The sequence below is a fragment of the Camelus bactrianus genome, chromosome 7, assembly GCF_048773025.1.
Source record: "Camelus bactrianus isolate YW-2024 breed Bactrian camel chromosome 7, ASM4877302v1, whole genome shotgun sequence".
Classification (NCBI taxonomy): Eukaryota; Metazoa; Chordata; class Mammalia; order Artiodactyla; family Camelidae; genus Camelus; species Camelus bactrianus.
In genome coordinates, this window is record NC_133545.1 from 85,527,337 (window position 1) to 85,541,447 (window position 14,111).

The window sequence follows — 14,111 nt, forward strand, 5'->3', positions numbered from 1 at the left end:
ATCACTGCTTATTAATTCTTGGCACTTTTTTTGTCATTTCTTCTGGATATTCTACATAAAAAATCATGTCATTTGGAAACAAATACAGTGTTATTGCTTCCTTTGCCTGCTCCCTTGTAATATATTCTGGGGAGACTTTCCCTGCATTTAGTGATCTGGACCACACTATGGTAAACTGACAGTGCTGTTAGTGCTAGGCTCTCATAAATACTCAAAATCACGAGTAGAACATTTTAAGATTTTTTTCTGAGAAAAAAACCCACAATTATATGGTAAATAAAGACGTAATTCAGAGCCACTTTACCTCTCTACACAAAATTTGCATGTTTGTTTCCAATAGGTGTTATTGTTTTAACTTATTTAGTGGTAAATGTATAACTTTAAATTATCTGTTTCCAGTTTCTATTTCCTTAATCCACAACTTTAGAGAATTTTCTATTGATTTTATAGTATGTAAAATGAAGAAATTAACAGATATACTTCCTTGCTCCTCACTTTATTTCATTTTGCAATTTCTCTTGTCTGTGTCATCACATTTGTGTTTTCAGGATTGTTGTATCTACTTTCTGGGTTTTATCCCCCCATAATTAAATATTCAATGCAGTTTGCCTAGTAGTTGGATTAAGTCAGGGCACCGGACAGATAGGTGAAGGAGAATTAAAGGAGGATGGTCTGGAAGACGGTGTTATGCCCGCCTCCGGCATAAAGGAACTTTACTTCTTCCAAATGAGTGTCAGCTAAAAACAAACAAAAAACGGTTAAAAACCTGACAGCCACAGCTGCTCTGTGGTGAGAAGGACTTAACCAGACATGACCCAGTGCTCATTGTAATATAATTAATATTGCAGTTAGACACCCCTCCACCCTCTGGCCAGTGGGTTTTTCTGTGTGCATCATGGGTAAGGACATGCTCAAAGGGAAAAAAAAAACGTGACTAGGCATTCAAGGGGCCAGAGCCATCGATCAATCAAAAGACCACCTCTAAGCGAGGGTATAAGAGGAAGGGCTAAACAAAGACAGCCGCTTTCCTCCCTCAGATCAGCCACCTCCTGTTTCGGAGGTATAGTTTCCCTTCTTTAAATACATCTTTTAAAGTCTTTCGCTACACAATGCACCATCTCCAGTCTGTAATCTTAACTTTCGGCTATGACAAGAGCTGGGATTTTTTCCCTCCCTCTTTTGGGGTAACTGATTGAATTTTGAAAGCTACTAAACGTTTATAAGTATGCAGATATTTTTCATTTTACAATAAGTAGTACAGTTGGAACCATAGAAACCTGTATTTCTAAAATTTGCTCTTCAAAGGAGGATTTTTAAGTATCAATACCAGATGCATTCTTTAGTCAATTGCCTAGAAACATATGATATCCTAGTTTGTTTTTTTATTAAGATCATAATTGTTTTTATTTCTCTTTTGTTTTTCTCAGCTTTAATATGCAATTCTGCCTTTTTACTGTTGATAGAAAAGATTCAAGAAGAACTCTTAATAAAATATTTGTTGCATGTATTCCACTTTCTTATTAAGGGTATTTATTATTCATGAAGATTTCAACTTCCTGTTTTAGTGTAAACAAGATTATTTTCTGGTACTATTTGCAGATGTCCTCTTTGGACGTCTTTTTATTGGAATAATGGACTAAGATCACTATTTCATATATGTCATATATTTCTTCCTTGGGATATTTTGTTCAATATGCTTCAGCATATTTAAGATGTTTTTCTTAAGCTGTATCCAGATGACAAGGTTTCATTCCTATATCTATACATACATAGATGTATTTATTTTGTCCTCAGTCTTTAGCAATAAATAGTTTGGTCTAAAAATCTATGTCCAAGATAATTTCCTTTCAGATCTTTGATGCCTTTCTCCAGTGTGTTCTTGTATCTGGTGTTGTTAATGCTAATGAAGAGGTTCAGAACTAGTCTCCCAAAACTGCCACTTTGGCATGCACATTATTTTGAGCTGAAGGTGGTAGAGGCACTAAAGTTTCAGGAAGAGCTTTTCACCTCCCCCCTAACTGCTTAGAAGAGTTTAGTTAGAAGGTCTGGTCCAGGAAGAGAGCGATCACCAGAGTCAACTACAAGGAGTGTGGGTGAGGTGTGGTCAGCAGGGGAGCTCTGCGGGACCTGCTTGTTCAAAGCCTTCCCTGTGTTCCATTGTCTCTGCACGACATGGCAAACATTAGTTTACCAAACATATGCTCTTTCCGTTTTCCTGTGAATTGTCTTCTTTCCCTTTGAAGCCCCTTCTTTTTAGCTCAGATTGGCTTATGAGCTTCAATCACCTGGCTGTTGGAGGTACTTCTCCTAATCTTTGTGGGGCTTCTGTACAAATGTGAATTTGTGATTACATTCGTTTTCTCCTGTTAATCTGTTTTAGGTTCGTTTAATTATTAGATCTGCCAAAGAACCAAGAAGGGTCAAGGAAAATTTTTCCTCCCTTTCACTAATTTGAAGCCAATGGCAATTGGCTATTTTTAGGTGATCTGCTTGTATATGTATATTTGCTAGTTTCTTTTGTTTTCATTTAATGATAGGCTTTTAAATTCATCCTTGAAATTTTTAAATTTACCATCTTATAACTAGGTATTTGCTTTTTATTCACTTATCTCACTCATTAAGTATTGAGTGCTTCAGTGGAAATGGATCTTTTTGACTAGTAATGAATATCTTTTTTTTATTGCAAAGGGTGGGGTCAGTTATCTTTCTTGAAATTCTTAATAAGTGGAGGTTGAAAATCTTTCATTGTTCCTTCCCTGGTTGTTAAGTTTTTTTCCCCCTAATTTTAAAATTATTGCTTAAATAATTATTGTAAATTTCTCTTTCCCCTGTTCTAAGAAATCTCCACATCTTGATCTTTCAGATTACTGATTGCTTTTCTGAAGTTTCCATTTTACTTTTCAGTTTCCTACTGACCTTATAAAATTTCCCAGTCACACTTTAAATTTCCACCAACACCTTAGTCTACTCTGCTGTTTGCACCTTTTCCATAGAAGCATTTATATATTTTATGGGTAAAATTGTCTGTTGAATTTTCTTGATGATATAAATAAAATTTTGCCTTCATTGTTGTTTTCCTTCTTCCATTTTATAATCACTTTCCCGTGGACTCATTCATTGGATTCATTTCTCTTCATTCTTCTCTTTTGTGTTGCTGTTGTCTGTTAGTTAATGACACTTTCTCAACTGTCGTATTTGAAAAACTGGGCTGGGATAGCTGGAAATGGGGGTTCTTCTGTAGAGTTTTAGGTTTATTTCTTAAAGTTTTCTTCCCTGTAAAAGAAGGTGAAAAGTGATTTCAGGGTCTGTTGAGAGGCTGTTGTGGGTGTAATTCATGTTTAGAAAATAAAGTCAGGGAGAGTGGAAAGTAGACAGGCAGGCTTGGTCTCAACCCTCCCCCAGCATGAATGGGAAGTAGCCCACAACAGGAGTTAAGGAATTGGCTCTAAAACCAAGTCTGCAACCAGGGGGAAGTCAGAGGAGGGATAATTTGGGAATATGAGATTAAATAAACAAATCTATTGGGTTCAAATCCTGGTTGTGACACCTATAAATTACATGACTTGGAATAACTGACTTCATCACTCTGTACCTTTTATCTGCTAACTATAAATAACAAAATCTTCAACAGAAGGTTGTTGTCAGCTACACATGAAACGTCTAGACCAACATCTCACACACGTCAAGCACTCAACAGTTGTTAGTTAAGAAGTAAACACATAGTGACAATCTCGACTTAGTATAATATTTAGCGTATTTTTCTCTTGCTAAGAACTATTTTTTACTTGTTTCTGTTTTTGTCTGTTACAGAGTTCTAAAAGTGTATCAGTCCTTTTATTGCTTCTCTGGAAGGCACACCCACGTTAAACTTCCCCAGGGAGATATGTTGTTATCTTCAGAGTTATTCTCCAGATTGGATTTAACGGTACTCTTGTCTGCCTCTTTACGTTGGTCAGGAAAAGGGGGGAAGAGGAGAGAAGGAAGAAGGGCTGACTGGCTCAGCTGTTTCCGTAATGATAATAATTATGAATAGTCAACACTGTTTCTAATAACCATTATGGCCCATGTCTACTCTCTCTGAACTTTGAGTTCAGAATTTGAGTTCTACTCTGAACTTTTGAGTATTTCCTGAGCTTGGGCTAGAAGAATGTCTTTCACCTTTGCTGCAGTCCTTCCCTGGATTATATTTTTAGGCCACAGTGTGCTCTAATACATCAATGCAGATCCATCTTCCATCTCCTTTCCTTATTTAAGATGTTAGACACAATGTACAGTTAAGTAATACCATGGCTTCCCCATTTCATCAATTCACTTGTCTCTGAAAAATCTTTATTGTCTTTTTCAGTCTGAAGCCACTGTCAACATTTTCATTCTGGAATTTCCAGATTGGCTTCTGTAGCAACTAAATCCCTTAGTTCACTTTTACGCATGGTAGATAAGCTTATCTACATCTAATTGTTCCTCCCAGTTTCCTGAATGTCTATAGCTTGCATTTTTGTATTTTAAAATGAATATTAGCTTTTGAATTTTCCAAAGTTAATTGATATCATTAAATAGAGTAATGGCTAAATATGTATTTTAATATCGATATATGTGGCTGTACATTTTCATATCATTTAATGTATTAACACAATTCTTTATGTTAATGAAAGTTTTGAATGGAATACACTTTCACCAGAGACAATCTAACTTAATACACATTTTCATCTGTTTTTATTAAATTTTAAAAATCAATTTTTTCCATGTAACACATCACAGATATTAAGGATTTAGATTGGTTTTTTAAAAATAAAATCAGTCTACTTTGAGAACAATACATTCATTCATGGACCATATTAACCAATCAATAATTTATGGCCCTTGTTTACACATAAGATATTAAGCATATGCAATTTAAATCTTTTGCTATGAAAAAAGAAATGAATACCTTGTCATTAAAACAGACCTGAGAAATTTAACTAATGGAATATTTTCACTTTTGAGGTCAAAAGGTTATGGCTTAAGTAAAGGAATAGATTTACCTGTGAACAGAAGAGACCATTTATTCAGATGATCTAAAACACAAACTTTTTCAGCCTCCTGACTCACTGTGTGGATTGCAAGTGAAAGTTTCAGTGTGGACGAGCTAGGAATGAGAAGTCAAGGCTCTACAGTATGATAGGGTTTCTGATGGTGGAAAATGATGGCACTGCTCCAGTTTTTGAAAGTGTTTCATTTAAAAACTAAGCAATGGATTTCCACACGGTGTTACAGAATTCTCAGCCTCCTTTGATTCAATTTAAAGGAAACATTTATGGAGCTTAAATTGTTCCTGGCAATTCTATGCTCTGTAACATTTTAAACAAATGTATTTTAGATCAAACACTCCCCCAGAGTGTAGATAAATCTAAAAACACACAACTGTATCCCATTCATGAACTGGTTTTAAGTTTTGGTGATTCCAATTGTGTGCTCTTTTAGCCAAAGGAAAGCCAAAACTGTTCAAAGTGAAATTTAAATTCTCCACCAAAAGTGTGGGTACATCTCGGTGGCATAGTACAGGCTTAGCATGCAGGAGGTCCTGGGTTCAATCCGCAGTACCTCCATTAAAAAAAAAAAAAAAAAAAGAAGATAAATTCTCAGCTGGTTGTGTCTCAAATAAAGTGACTACTTACATTTAAAATAAAATAACATAAAATAAATCAGGAGAGCATGTGACACCCTAAGGCTGGACTTTTCCTTTTTTAATCAGATATACAATGAGTTTAAAGAGCCATGATTTGGCCCATCAACTGCATTTGTCCCCCCTTTTTATTTCCTTTATGGGTATAAATGTAATAAAATCAAGCAGCCATATCCTAATAAGGTGAAATCTAATGTTACATGGATTATTCTGGACCTGAGACTTGACTTGTTTTATTGATTATTTAACTTACCTCAGTTATTTTTTTGGTCACACTTTTTTAGCATTTACAGAATAATTACAAAATGCCTAAGGGGGCCATGGCTTTGAATGATGAATGTGTTCCCACTTCATTCTACTTGTGAGGAGATTTGGGTGAAAAAACATTCCTGGAAGTGTTTCCTGATCTCCAAATTTGACACTGAGTGGTATTTATCAAGGCTATTCTGGGGATATTTGGTTGCTCCTGTGTTGATTTCTGTTTCCTCGAGGATCTTGGAGGAAATTACCTCTTCCACTTGAGGGCCTTCAAAGGTCTTCATATCCATCTCCCAAGTGCCGTGATTGGCAGGACCTCCAATTACCAGAGTCTCACTAGTCAGGTGAAGAGTTCCCTTTTATTAGTACACTTTATGAGCTGACTGAATTAAGTTAAACCTGTACATCATTTTTCTTTCTGGAAATTAAAAAGATTTACACTCCCTGTTTTGAACAAGCATGTTTTTGCTTGCAGCTGTCAAAACAAGCTGTCACTTCAATTATCTGGAGTGCCTATTACTTAATTTTTAATAAAGTTTCAACTACTTTTTCCTGGTCTTTAATGAATCACGCCCCTCACACACCTTACAAATGTATGTTTCATGGCCCCTGTAGAATTCTGAATTTGGGAAAAAAATATTAAATAATTTAATCACAAAATGCTTTACATTTTTCCATGTTGCCTGAAGCACACTGCTTTTCAGCAGTTTTATTTCCTTTTAAATTCCCCCTTCTTAGAAAGCAATCATAGCAGCAATAAAGGTTGTATTGTATTGATGGATTTGAGACACAGTTACTCCTTGTTCAATGGAGCAAAAATAAACAACTAATTGCACGCTCAGACCTCGCTATCTGTCTTATCTATCTACTATGTTAATAGATTTTCAATTTATTTTCAAAGGTGTGATGTTTTCAACCTGGCTATTAACTCCTAAAAAATAATGAATATGTATCATTCTTCCCTCTCTTCCTCCCAAAATTTAGTAAATTATTTTGAATATAATTTGCTTTCATTAAATTATTCATTAAAAGTAATTCAATAAATCCTCAAGTTTAAATCCCCAGAGTCAAGTACACAACCATTTCCACTCCAGAGGTAAGGAAGTTGGGTCCCAATGCACTTGGCTAGCTGATGAGAGACAGCTAATTCCTCCTGAGAGCCAGAGCACTAATTCTACACTGTGTTTATCCTATGATGCTCACTTCTTCCTCAGTGTGTTCCTGTGAAAACTATCCTTTATAAGCCCAGTTCAATATTCCATGACTGCCACGTGAATATCTCTAAGTCATTAGTGGATACTCAATAGCTCTTTAAAAACATTAAACTTGTCCTAATGGCAAAAAGCTACTGTTTTGTCCTCCCTTAGCCTTTGCTAACTCTTTGACCACATTTCACATTCTCTTTTTCACTGTAGTCCTTTTGGTACACCCTGTCTTTGCCCCTAGATAATAAGCAAGCCTCTGGGTGTTATAGACCAAACTTTGGTCACCTGGTATTCGCCACAATTCTTAGCACGGCTGAAGAGTATACCATGCTATTTATGAATGTGGACTCTCTGGTCGCATTAGCCTGGCATGAATTTGTTGTCTGAATATTCTGTTTGTGAGATATTGCCCACGTTATTTAATTTGCTACCTATAGACCTTCATTTTCTAACCTGTAAATTAGATGATAATCATATTCACTTTAGATTTGTCATGAAAATTAAATTATATGATACTTGTAAAACATTTAAGACAGTGGCCACCACAGATAAATTCCCAATAAATATTATTTATTATCTTTAGACTATTAAAGTGATTCAGGAGTTCCATACACCCTCTCAAGTCTAATGTGAATATATATGTTTATGAGCACTTTTTCCTAAGGAAATGGGTCCTAACGTTGATATCAGATATTCAAAGGTACACATGAATTTAAAAATGTTTAAGAATTGATGTTATAAGTAATGGTAATATTCAAATGAGGCAGAAAAATAACATTCTCAACCGTTGGTCCATTGGGAACAGAGTATAGCTTCAGGTGCAGATGGGGAGGTCGTGGCCACTTGGTTGAATGTGAGGAAAGGAGACAAAGGATATCCTGGGCCTCATCCATGCAGTCTGACTATTTGCCAGGAGCTTTGCTAAGTTATTGGAGCCAATTCTGAGCACTCACTGAAATTGATATATGGTTCCTTTCCCTGCTTAACATCCGTGGTATCTGCCCTGCATCCATCCACTAAGCTTCCAAGTGACCATCCTATTTGGTGGGGTTTTGCTTCTTTTCCATTAAACACTCTGTCAGGGCTTGTAAGCAAGGTGCCCTTCTCTCTTTCTTTTCTTTTCTTTTTTTTTTTTTGAATTAAGGGGCAGATGTTTGATCTGCATAACCTTTTAGAAATTCCCCTTTCCAAGTGGATTTTGAAAAATATTGACCAGTATATTGAAATATCTGAAAATGCTGGAATTTTCTATAGCATCACTGACATCCTGAAGGTAGCTAGGAATAGGTTAGAAGATTATAAATAAAGACTATAAGGATAAGTGAGTCAAGATTCAGGGAAGGGCTCCATATTTGCAGGAGGCTGGAAAATGAACAGCAGACCAAAACAAGCCCAGTTGTCAGGGTGAAGTTAACATCACAGGATCTGAAGAGAATGTTATGGCTCAGTAACCACAGAGATGCCTGGAGTTTTTCCTTGATGTTCTAAAAAACCGCCTTATAGCAATAAGGATAACTCCTGACACTGATTTTTTCTCCACTACCACTGCCATCATTAACCAGAAGAGCTCATTATGGGCTTCCTTGGTCAGAATTAGTCCACAAATAGAGTGATGCCAAAACTAGAGATTCAGGATAGGTTTCCTAGATGGAGATATGGAGACCCAGAATTAAGCAAGGAAAGACATTACAAATGACTGGCAAGGTCCCTGCCTCTTATAAGCTACTTTATAAACTTTATAGCATTCAGATCTGAACAGGCTTCTGTGTGGCACTATGGTGTCTCACACCTGCCTTGTATGTCGTGGGTCCCTCGTAGCTCTTGTATGAATTGAGTGAGTGAATGAGTAAATGAATCCGTTTCTCTTGCATTTTCTTTGGTAACAGGATTATAGAACGGATATCTTGGGATGTCAAACTGTCACTTTCTATTTTTGAGTGTAATTTGGAGTTCGAGTGGCATTTTGCCAAATAAAGGGGAACACTTGCATTTGATTACCCATCTGTGCATTCATAGTGGAATTTACTCTGTAGACACACAGACTTCAATAACCAAAAGCAGGCAAGACCATGCCTTCCTCTTCCATTCTGCAGCGGGTTTCTGGTCCTGAAAATCACTTGCCTGCCATTGAAAAATGAGCAACGGATGCTCTAAAGTCACCTTTTGAGTGCTGAGTATCAAAACACCATTTTATTCATGAGGTAACCTTCTGATTACTTCCACAATGCTGACTGTTCTTAAATGATTTACAGGCCTTGAAATCTTTGGCCTCATTAGCAAACTTGCCACAATCTATGTTTTTCTTGAATTAAAAAAAAAAACTTATTTCAAGAATTAGATGACTTTTTGAATCCTTTAGTTCCATTTTAATGAATAAGTTTTCCTTGATTTTACATTATGACTTATACTACCTATACTTGTCAATTTGTCTTAGACATGATTGTATGGCAGTGAGAAGAGGCTTAGCCCCTTCATTCTACTCCTTTTTGGAAAAATTTATTTTGGAAAAATCCACAAACCTTATGTTAGCATAACAGCTATAAAACAAACTATTTAAAGTGAAACTTTAATGTCTTATTACCCTGAATACCCAAGACAAAAGATGTCACATTCTAATCTGAGATGTGAGATCACTGTGCAGGATGTAAAGAAGAAGAAATCAGAATACAAGTTCTTCTCTCTTAGTGGACTACTACTCTCAGTCTATCAAAGAGGCTGGAAAGACTGATAAAGTGCTGGACCCCTGGAGGGATTTGTAGAAAGATCTACTGGCATGCTGTGAGCCCTTACCTTGCCTCAAATGGACAGGGCCGTGTGGAGTCCTTACTCATCTGAAGCCAAGAGAGATGCATGTTTCAAAGGCCACCCAGAGAACAGAACATGAGTGTCCTGCAGTTTTAGGAACACAATGGCTTGGCGCATGATTCGTTCTTGAGAAATATGAATGGTGAGTACAGCCCTGGAGAAAATTTCAAACTTGAGCCAGGAAGGTGGGGAAGAAGGCTCGGGCTCCAGGTGGAAAAAGCAGGAGGCCGACCTGCTCCAGCACTTTCCTGGCTTCAGGAGGCCAGGCTGTAATAGCCCGAACTGTAGGGGGCAGTCATGCTTTCACTCGGGATTTATTTTAAAATGTGATTATTGCCATAAAATAGGCATAATTTTACTAGGCTGAGTCATTGTTTCTTATGACAGCAAGTGATTGAAAGTATGATAGTATGTGAGAATTATAGGCTGAATGTGTCCCGCAAAATGCATGTGCTGAAGTGCTACCTCCGAGTACTTCACAAAGTGACTCTATTTGCAGACAGGGACGGCAGAGGGATAGTTAAATTAAATGGGGTCGTTAGGGTGGGTCCTAATCCCATATTATTTGTGTCCTTATCAAAGGAGATTAAGACACAGAGAGAGAGCTCCCAGGCACAGGCATTCACAGAGAGGCAACCATGTGAAAACACGGGAGGAAGATAGAAAAGCGCAAGCTACAAAAGTAAAATCAGCTAAACAGAACATCACACTGAGAAGCTTCTGTGCAACAAAGGATAATCAATACAGTGAAAAGGCAACCTGCATAATAGAACATATTTGCAAATCATGTATCTGCGAAGGGGTTAATTTCCAAAATGAGGAACTCCTACAACCTAGTAGCAAAAAAGCCCTTATTAATCCAGCCAAAAATCTGGGCAAAGGGCTTGATTAGCCATTTCTCCAAAGAAGACATGCAAATGGCTTACAGTATATGAGAAGATTCGCAATATCATTAATCATCTGGGAAATGCAAAGCAAAACAACATTAAGATTTCACCTCACACCCATTGTGATGGCTATTATTAAATAAGTAAATAAAGGATAAAAAGAGTTAAAAGAATGTGGCGAAATTGGAACCATCTCAGGTAACTTCTAAAGTTATCTGAAATTGTAAAATTAAATCAAAGTGTGTGTGTGTATGTATGTTTGTATATATGCATGTATGCATGTATTTCCTGTAGATATCTAATAATTCCAGCCCTATTTATGGAAAAGGTTATGTTTTCTCTACTTCTTTTCCAACCTGAATACATTTTATTACATTTTTTGGCCAATTGCCCTGACTAAATCCTCCAGACAGAACAAATGGTGATTGCAGACATTTTTTTCCTGATTGTAGGGGAAAAACATTTATTCTTTCACCACGGAGTATGATGTTAGCTATAGGTTTTTCACAACCGCTCTTTGAGTTCTTTTTTTTTTATCATATAAGATTGTTGGATTTTGTCAAATAACCTTTCTGTGTCTATTGAAAAAAATTGTGTTTTTGTTATTTATTCTACTGATATGGTGTATTACATTGATTGATTTTTAGATATTAAAGAAATTGCACTTTCCTGGGATAAATCCTGCTTGGTCATGGTATATAATTCTTTTTATATGTTGCTGGATTCAGTATGCTAGTATTTGTCAAGAATTTTTGCGTATATATTAATAAGATATATAGTTGTATAGTTTTCTTTTCATATGATGTTTTTATCTGGTTTTAATAAACAGTAATACTGGCCTCATCATACAGGATGGTACTTTTATTTATTTTTTTAATTTCTTATTTTTACTTCAATTTTGGGGGAAGATTTTGTAAAGGATGGCTTTAAACGTTTATAGAGTTCACCAGTCAAGTTTTCTTTATAAGAAGTTCTGTAAATTCCTAATTTAATCCTTTTACTTGTTAGAAGTTTATTCAGAATTCCTATTTCACATTCTCTCCTTTTGCTTTTGTTTTTGTTTTTTAGATGTGTCATCTATAGACAGCAGCTAGCTGGATTTTTCAAATCTATTCTGATTTTTTTGCAATTTAACTTTTCATAGGCTTAAACATTATAGATTACATATGTTTTCTTCCCCAAATCACCCCATTTGACTACTTAGGTGTAATCATTACAGTCTCCAGAGATGGCGTGTGGATATTCTTCCTGAAATTTTCTCTGCATGTATAAATGTATATTATTTTATAAAAATTGTTGTTAAAAATATATCTAGACATCTCTTCAAGTTAATACCTGGGGATTTATCTTACTCTTTTATTAAACTGGTACATACTATCCTATTCTTTGGAAGTTATATAATTTGTTCTTACTAGCTATTTGATTTTTTAAAAGGTAACTTGTACTTAAAAATAAGCAGCACCAAAGATACAAAATGGTAATAGAAGGCTTCAGCAAACAGGCACACTCCTACTATGACTTAGAAAACCTTTTATAATGGGATTTCCATTTATCTGTCCAGCCTGGGTGAGTGACAAGCCAACATTAAAGCTCAAAGTTCCAGCCAAATCACCTGTTTCCTGCAACCACAATGGGTCACATTCTGTTAACACACGAGCTTTGCCCATTGTCCTCATTCTATGCCACCTCTAACTAAAGCTTAATCTCACTCATCCTTTGAACCTCAATGTAGATATTATTTTCTCTGGAAGGATTTTTCTGATTTTCTAGGCACTCTCCAACTCTGGATTAGATGCCCCTACTAAGTGCATCCACAGAAACATTACCTTCATTGTTGCACTTTTAAAACATGCTATAAATAATGACTTCTCTCACGCTTAAACTGCAAGCTGCATGAGATAGGATAAGTCTGTCCAATTCACTAAAGTAATCAAAGGACTTAGCACTTCAGTAGGCACTCAACAAAAATTGGCTGAATACATGAAAGAGGCAATAAACATTTCTTTCATTATTATGTTTTGGACTTCAACATAGTATGTTCTCCAATCAGCATAGTAATAGGAAATACTATAAATTAGAAAATTAATAATTCTATTGAGGTTAATTGCAATTATTTGAATTTTTGACTTATACAAGTAGCCACTTTTGAACATATTATTTCCTTCTTCCTAACATACCCATCATAAGAGTTGAATTTGTTTCTATTCCATGTCTGTGTGACTCAATTATGATGTTACAACTCTAATAATATAATTAAATTTGGTTAGTTTGTATATCATATTAGTGTTATTTTTTTTTAGCAAAGGAAGAAAATTTTTGCACTAGGGAAAATTTTCTGCTTTACAGATTTCTTCCCAGAAGCTTCTTTTGGGAAGAAAAAACTCATTAGATGGCTTGCTAAATCTTTTCACTCCACTTAGGAATTTAAATTGGGGTGAACTATTTGAAGCTATTGTAAGGCAGTTGATTTTTAGTTGACTATTGCTATTAACACTCTCAAGTCAGTTCCTTTGTTCCCTTTGAGGATAAAAGAAATTTGTTCTTTGTCTTCTTCTCTCCGTTAAAGGCATCATTGTATTGTCACATCTACTCAGACACTGGAGATAACCTTCCTCCAGTTTCCTTAATCCAAACATTCCACTTGACCCCAGGTATCTCCAATCCTAAACCTAAATCCATTATTTTCCTTCCAGATGACAAATGCAGTCAGCTTCTGTCTTCTCTTGTTGGGACTCATGCAAAATTCAAGTAACTGATTTCTCTGTTTCTGTTCTCACCTTAACCCAAATTAGGTTTTTTGACTAAATTTTCAAAGAACAAATATGATCCCCGTTTCTACAACACCTATTTAAAACCTGTGAATAATTCCATTTAATCCCTTTCAGAAGCTAATAGACCTCACAGTCCAATAGGAATATAACTTGATATGTAAATTCAAGACACATGTAATTTTAAGCTTTCCAGTAATTACGTTAAAATGGTAAAACCAAAGAGGTGTAATTAATTTTAATAATGTATTTTATTTAACCCAATACAATATTGAAAACTTATTAATGATTTATTTTACATTCTTTTTTCACACTAAATCTGAAATCTAGAGTATTTTATACTTAACAGCACATCTAATTTCCATTTAGTTACATCACTACCTTAGTAAATACTAGTGATAGAAGCAGCTAGTGACTCTGTTACAACTTCAGATAGGACAGCTGATAACCAGACTGAGCTCAACAAGGACAAAGTTTCCAGGGCAGATAATTCCCAGCAAGGCTGGTGGCTCTATAGCCTCAGACT

At 35.7% G+C, this 14,111-nt stretch overlaps 1 long non-coding RNA gene across 2 annotated transcripts in view; it reads right to left on the reverse strand.

Moving 5' to 3' along the window:
- Positions 1–335: 335 nt before the first annotated feature.
- The window catches only part of LOC141578205 (uncharacterized), a 40,073-nt gene continuing 26,297 nt past the window's right edge, over positions 336–14,111 (reverse strand). For both annotated transcript variants that reach the window (XR_012508325.1, XR_012508326.1), the window contains exon 3: positions 336–3,273. This is a non-coding gene — a long non-coding RNA (uncharacterized LOC141578205). The remainder of the gene's footprint in view (positions 3,274–14,111) is intronic.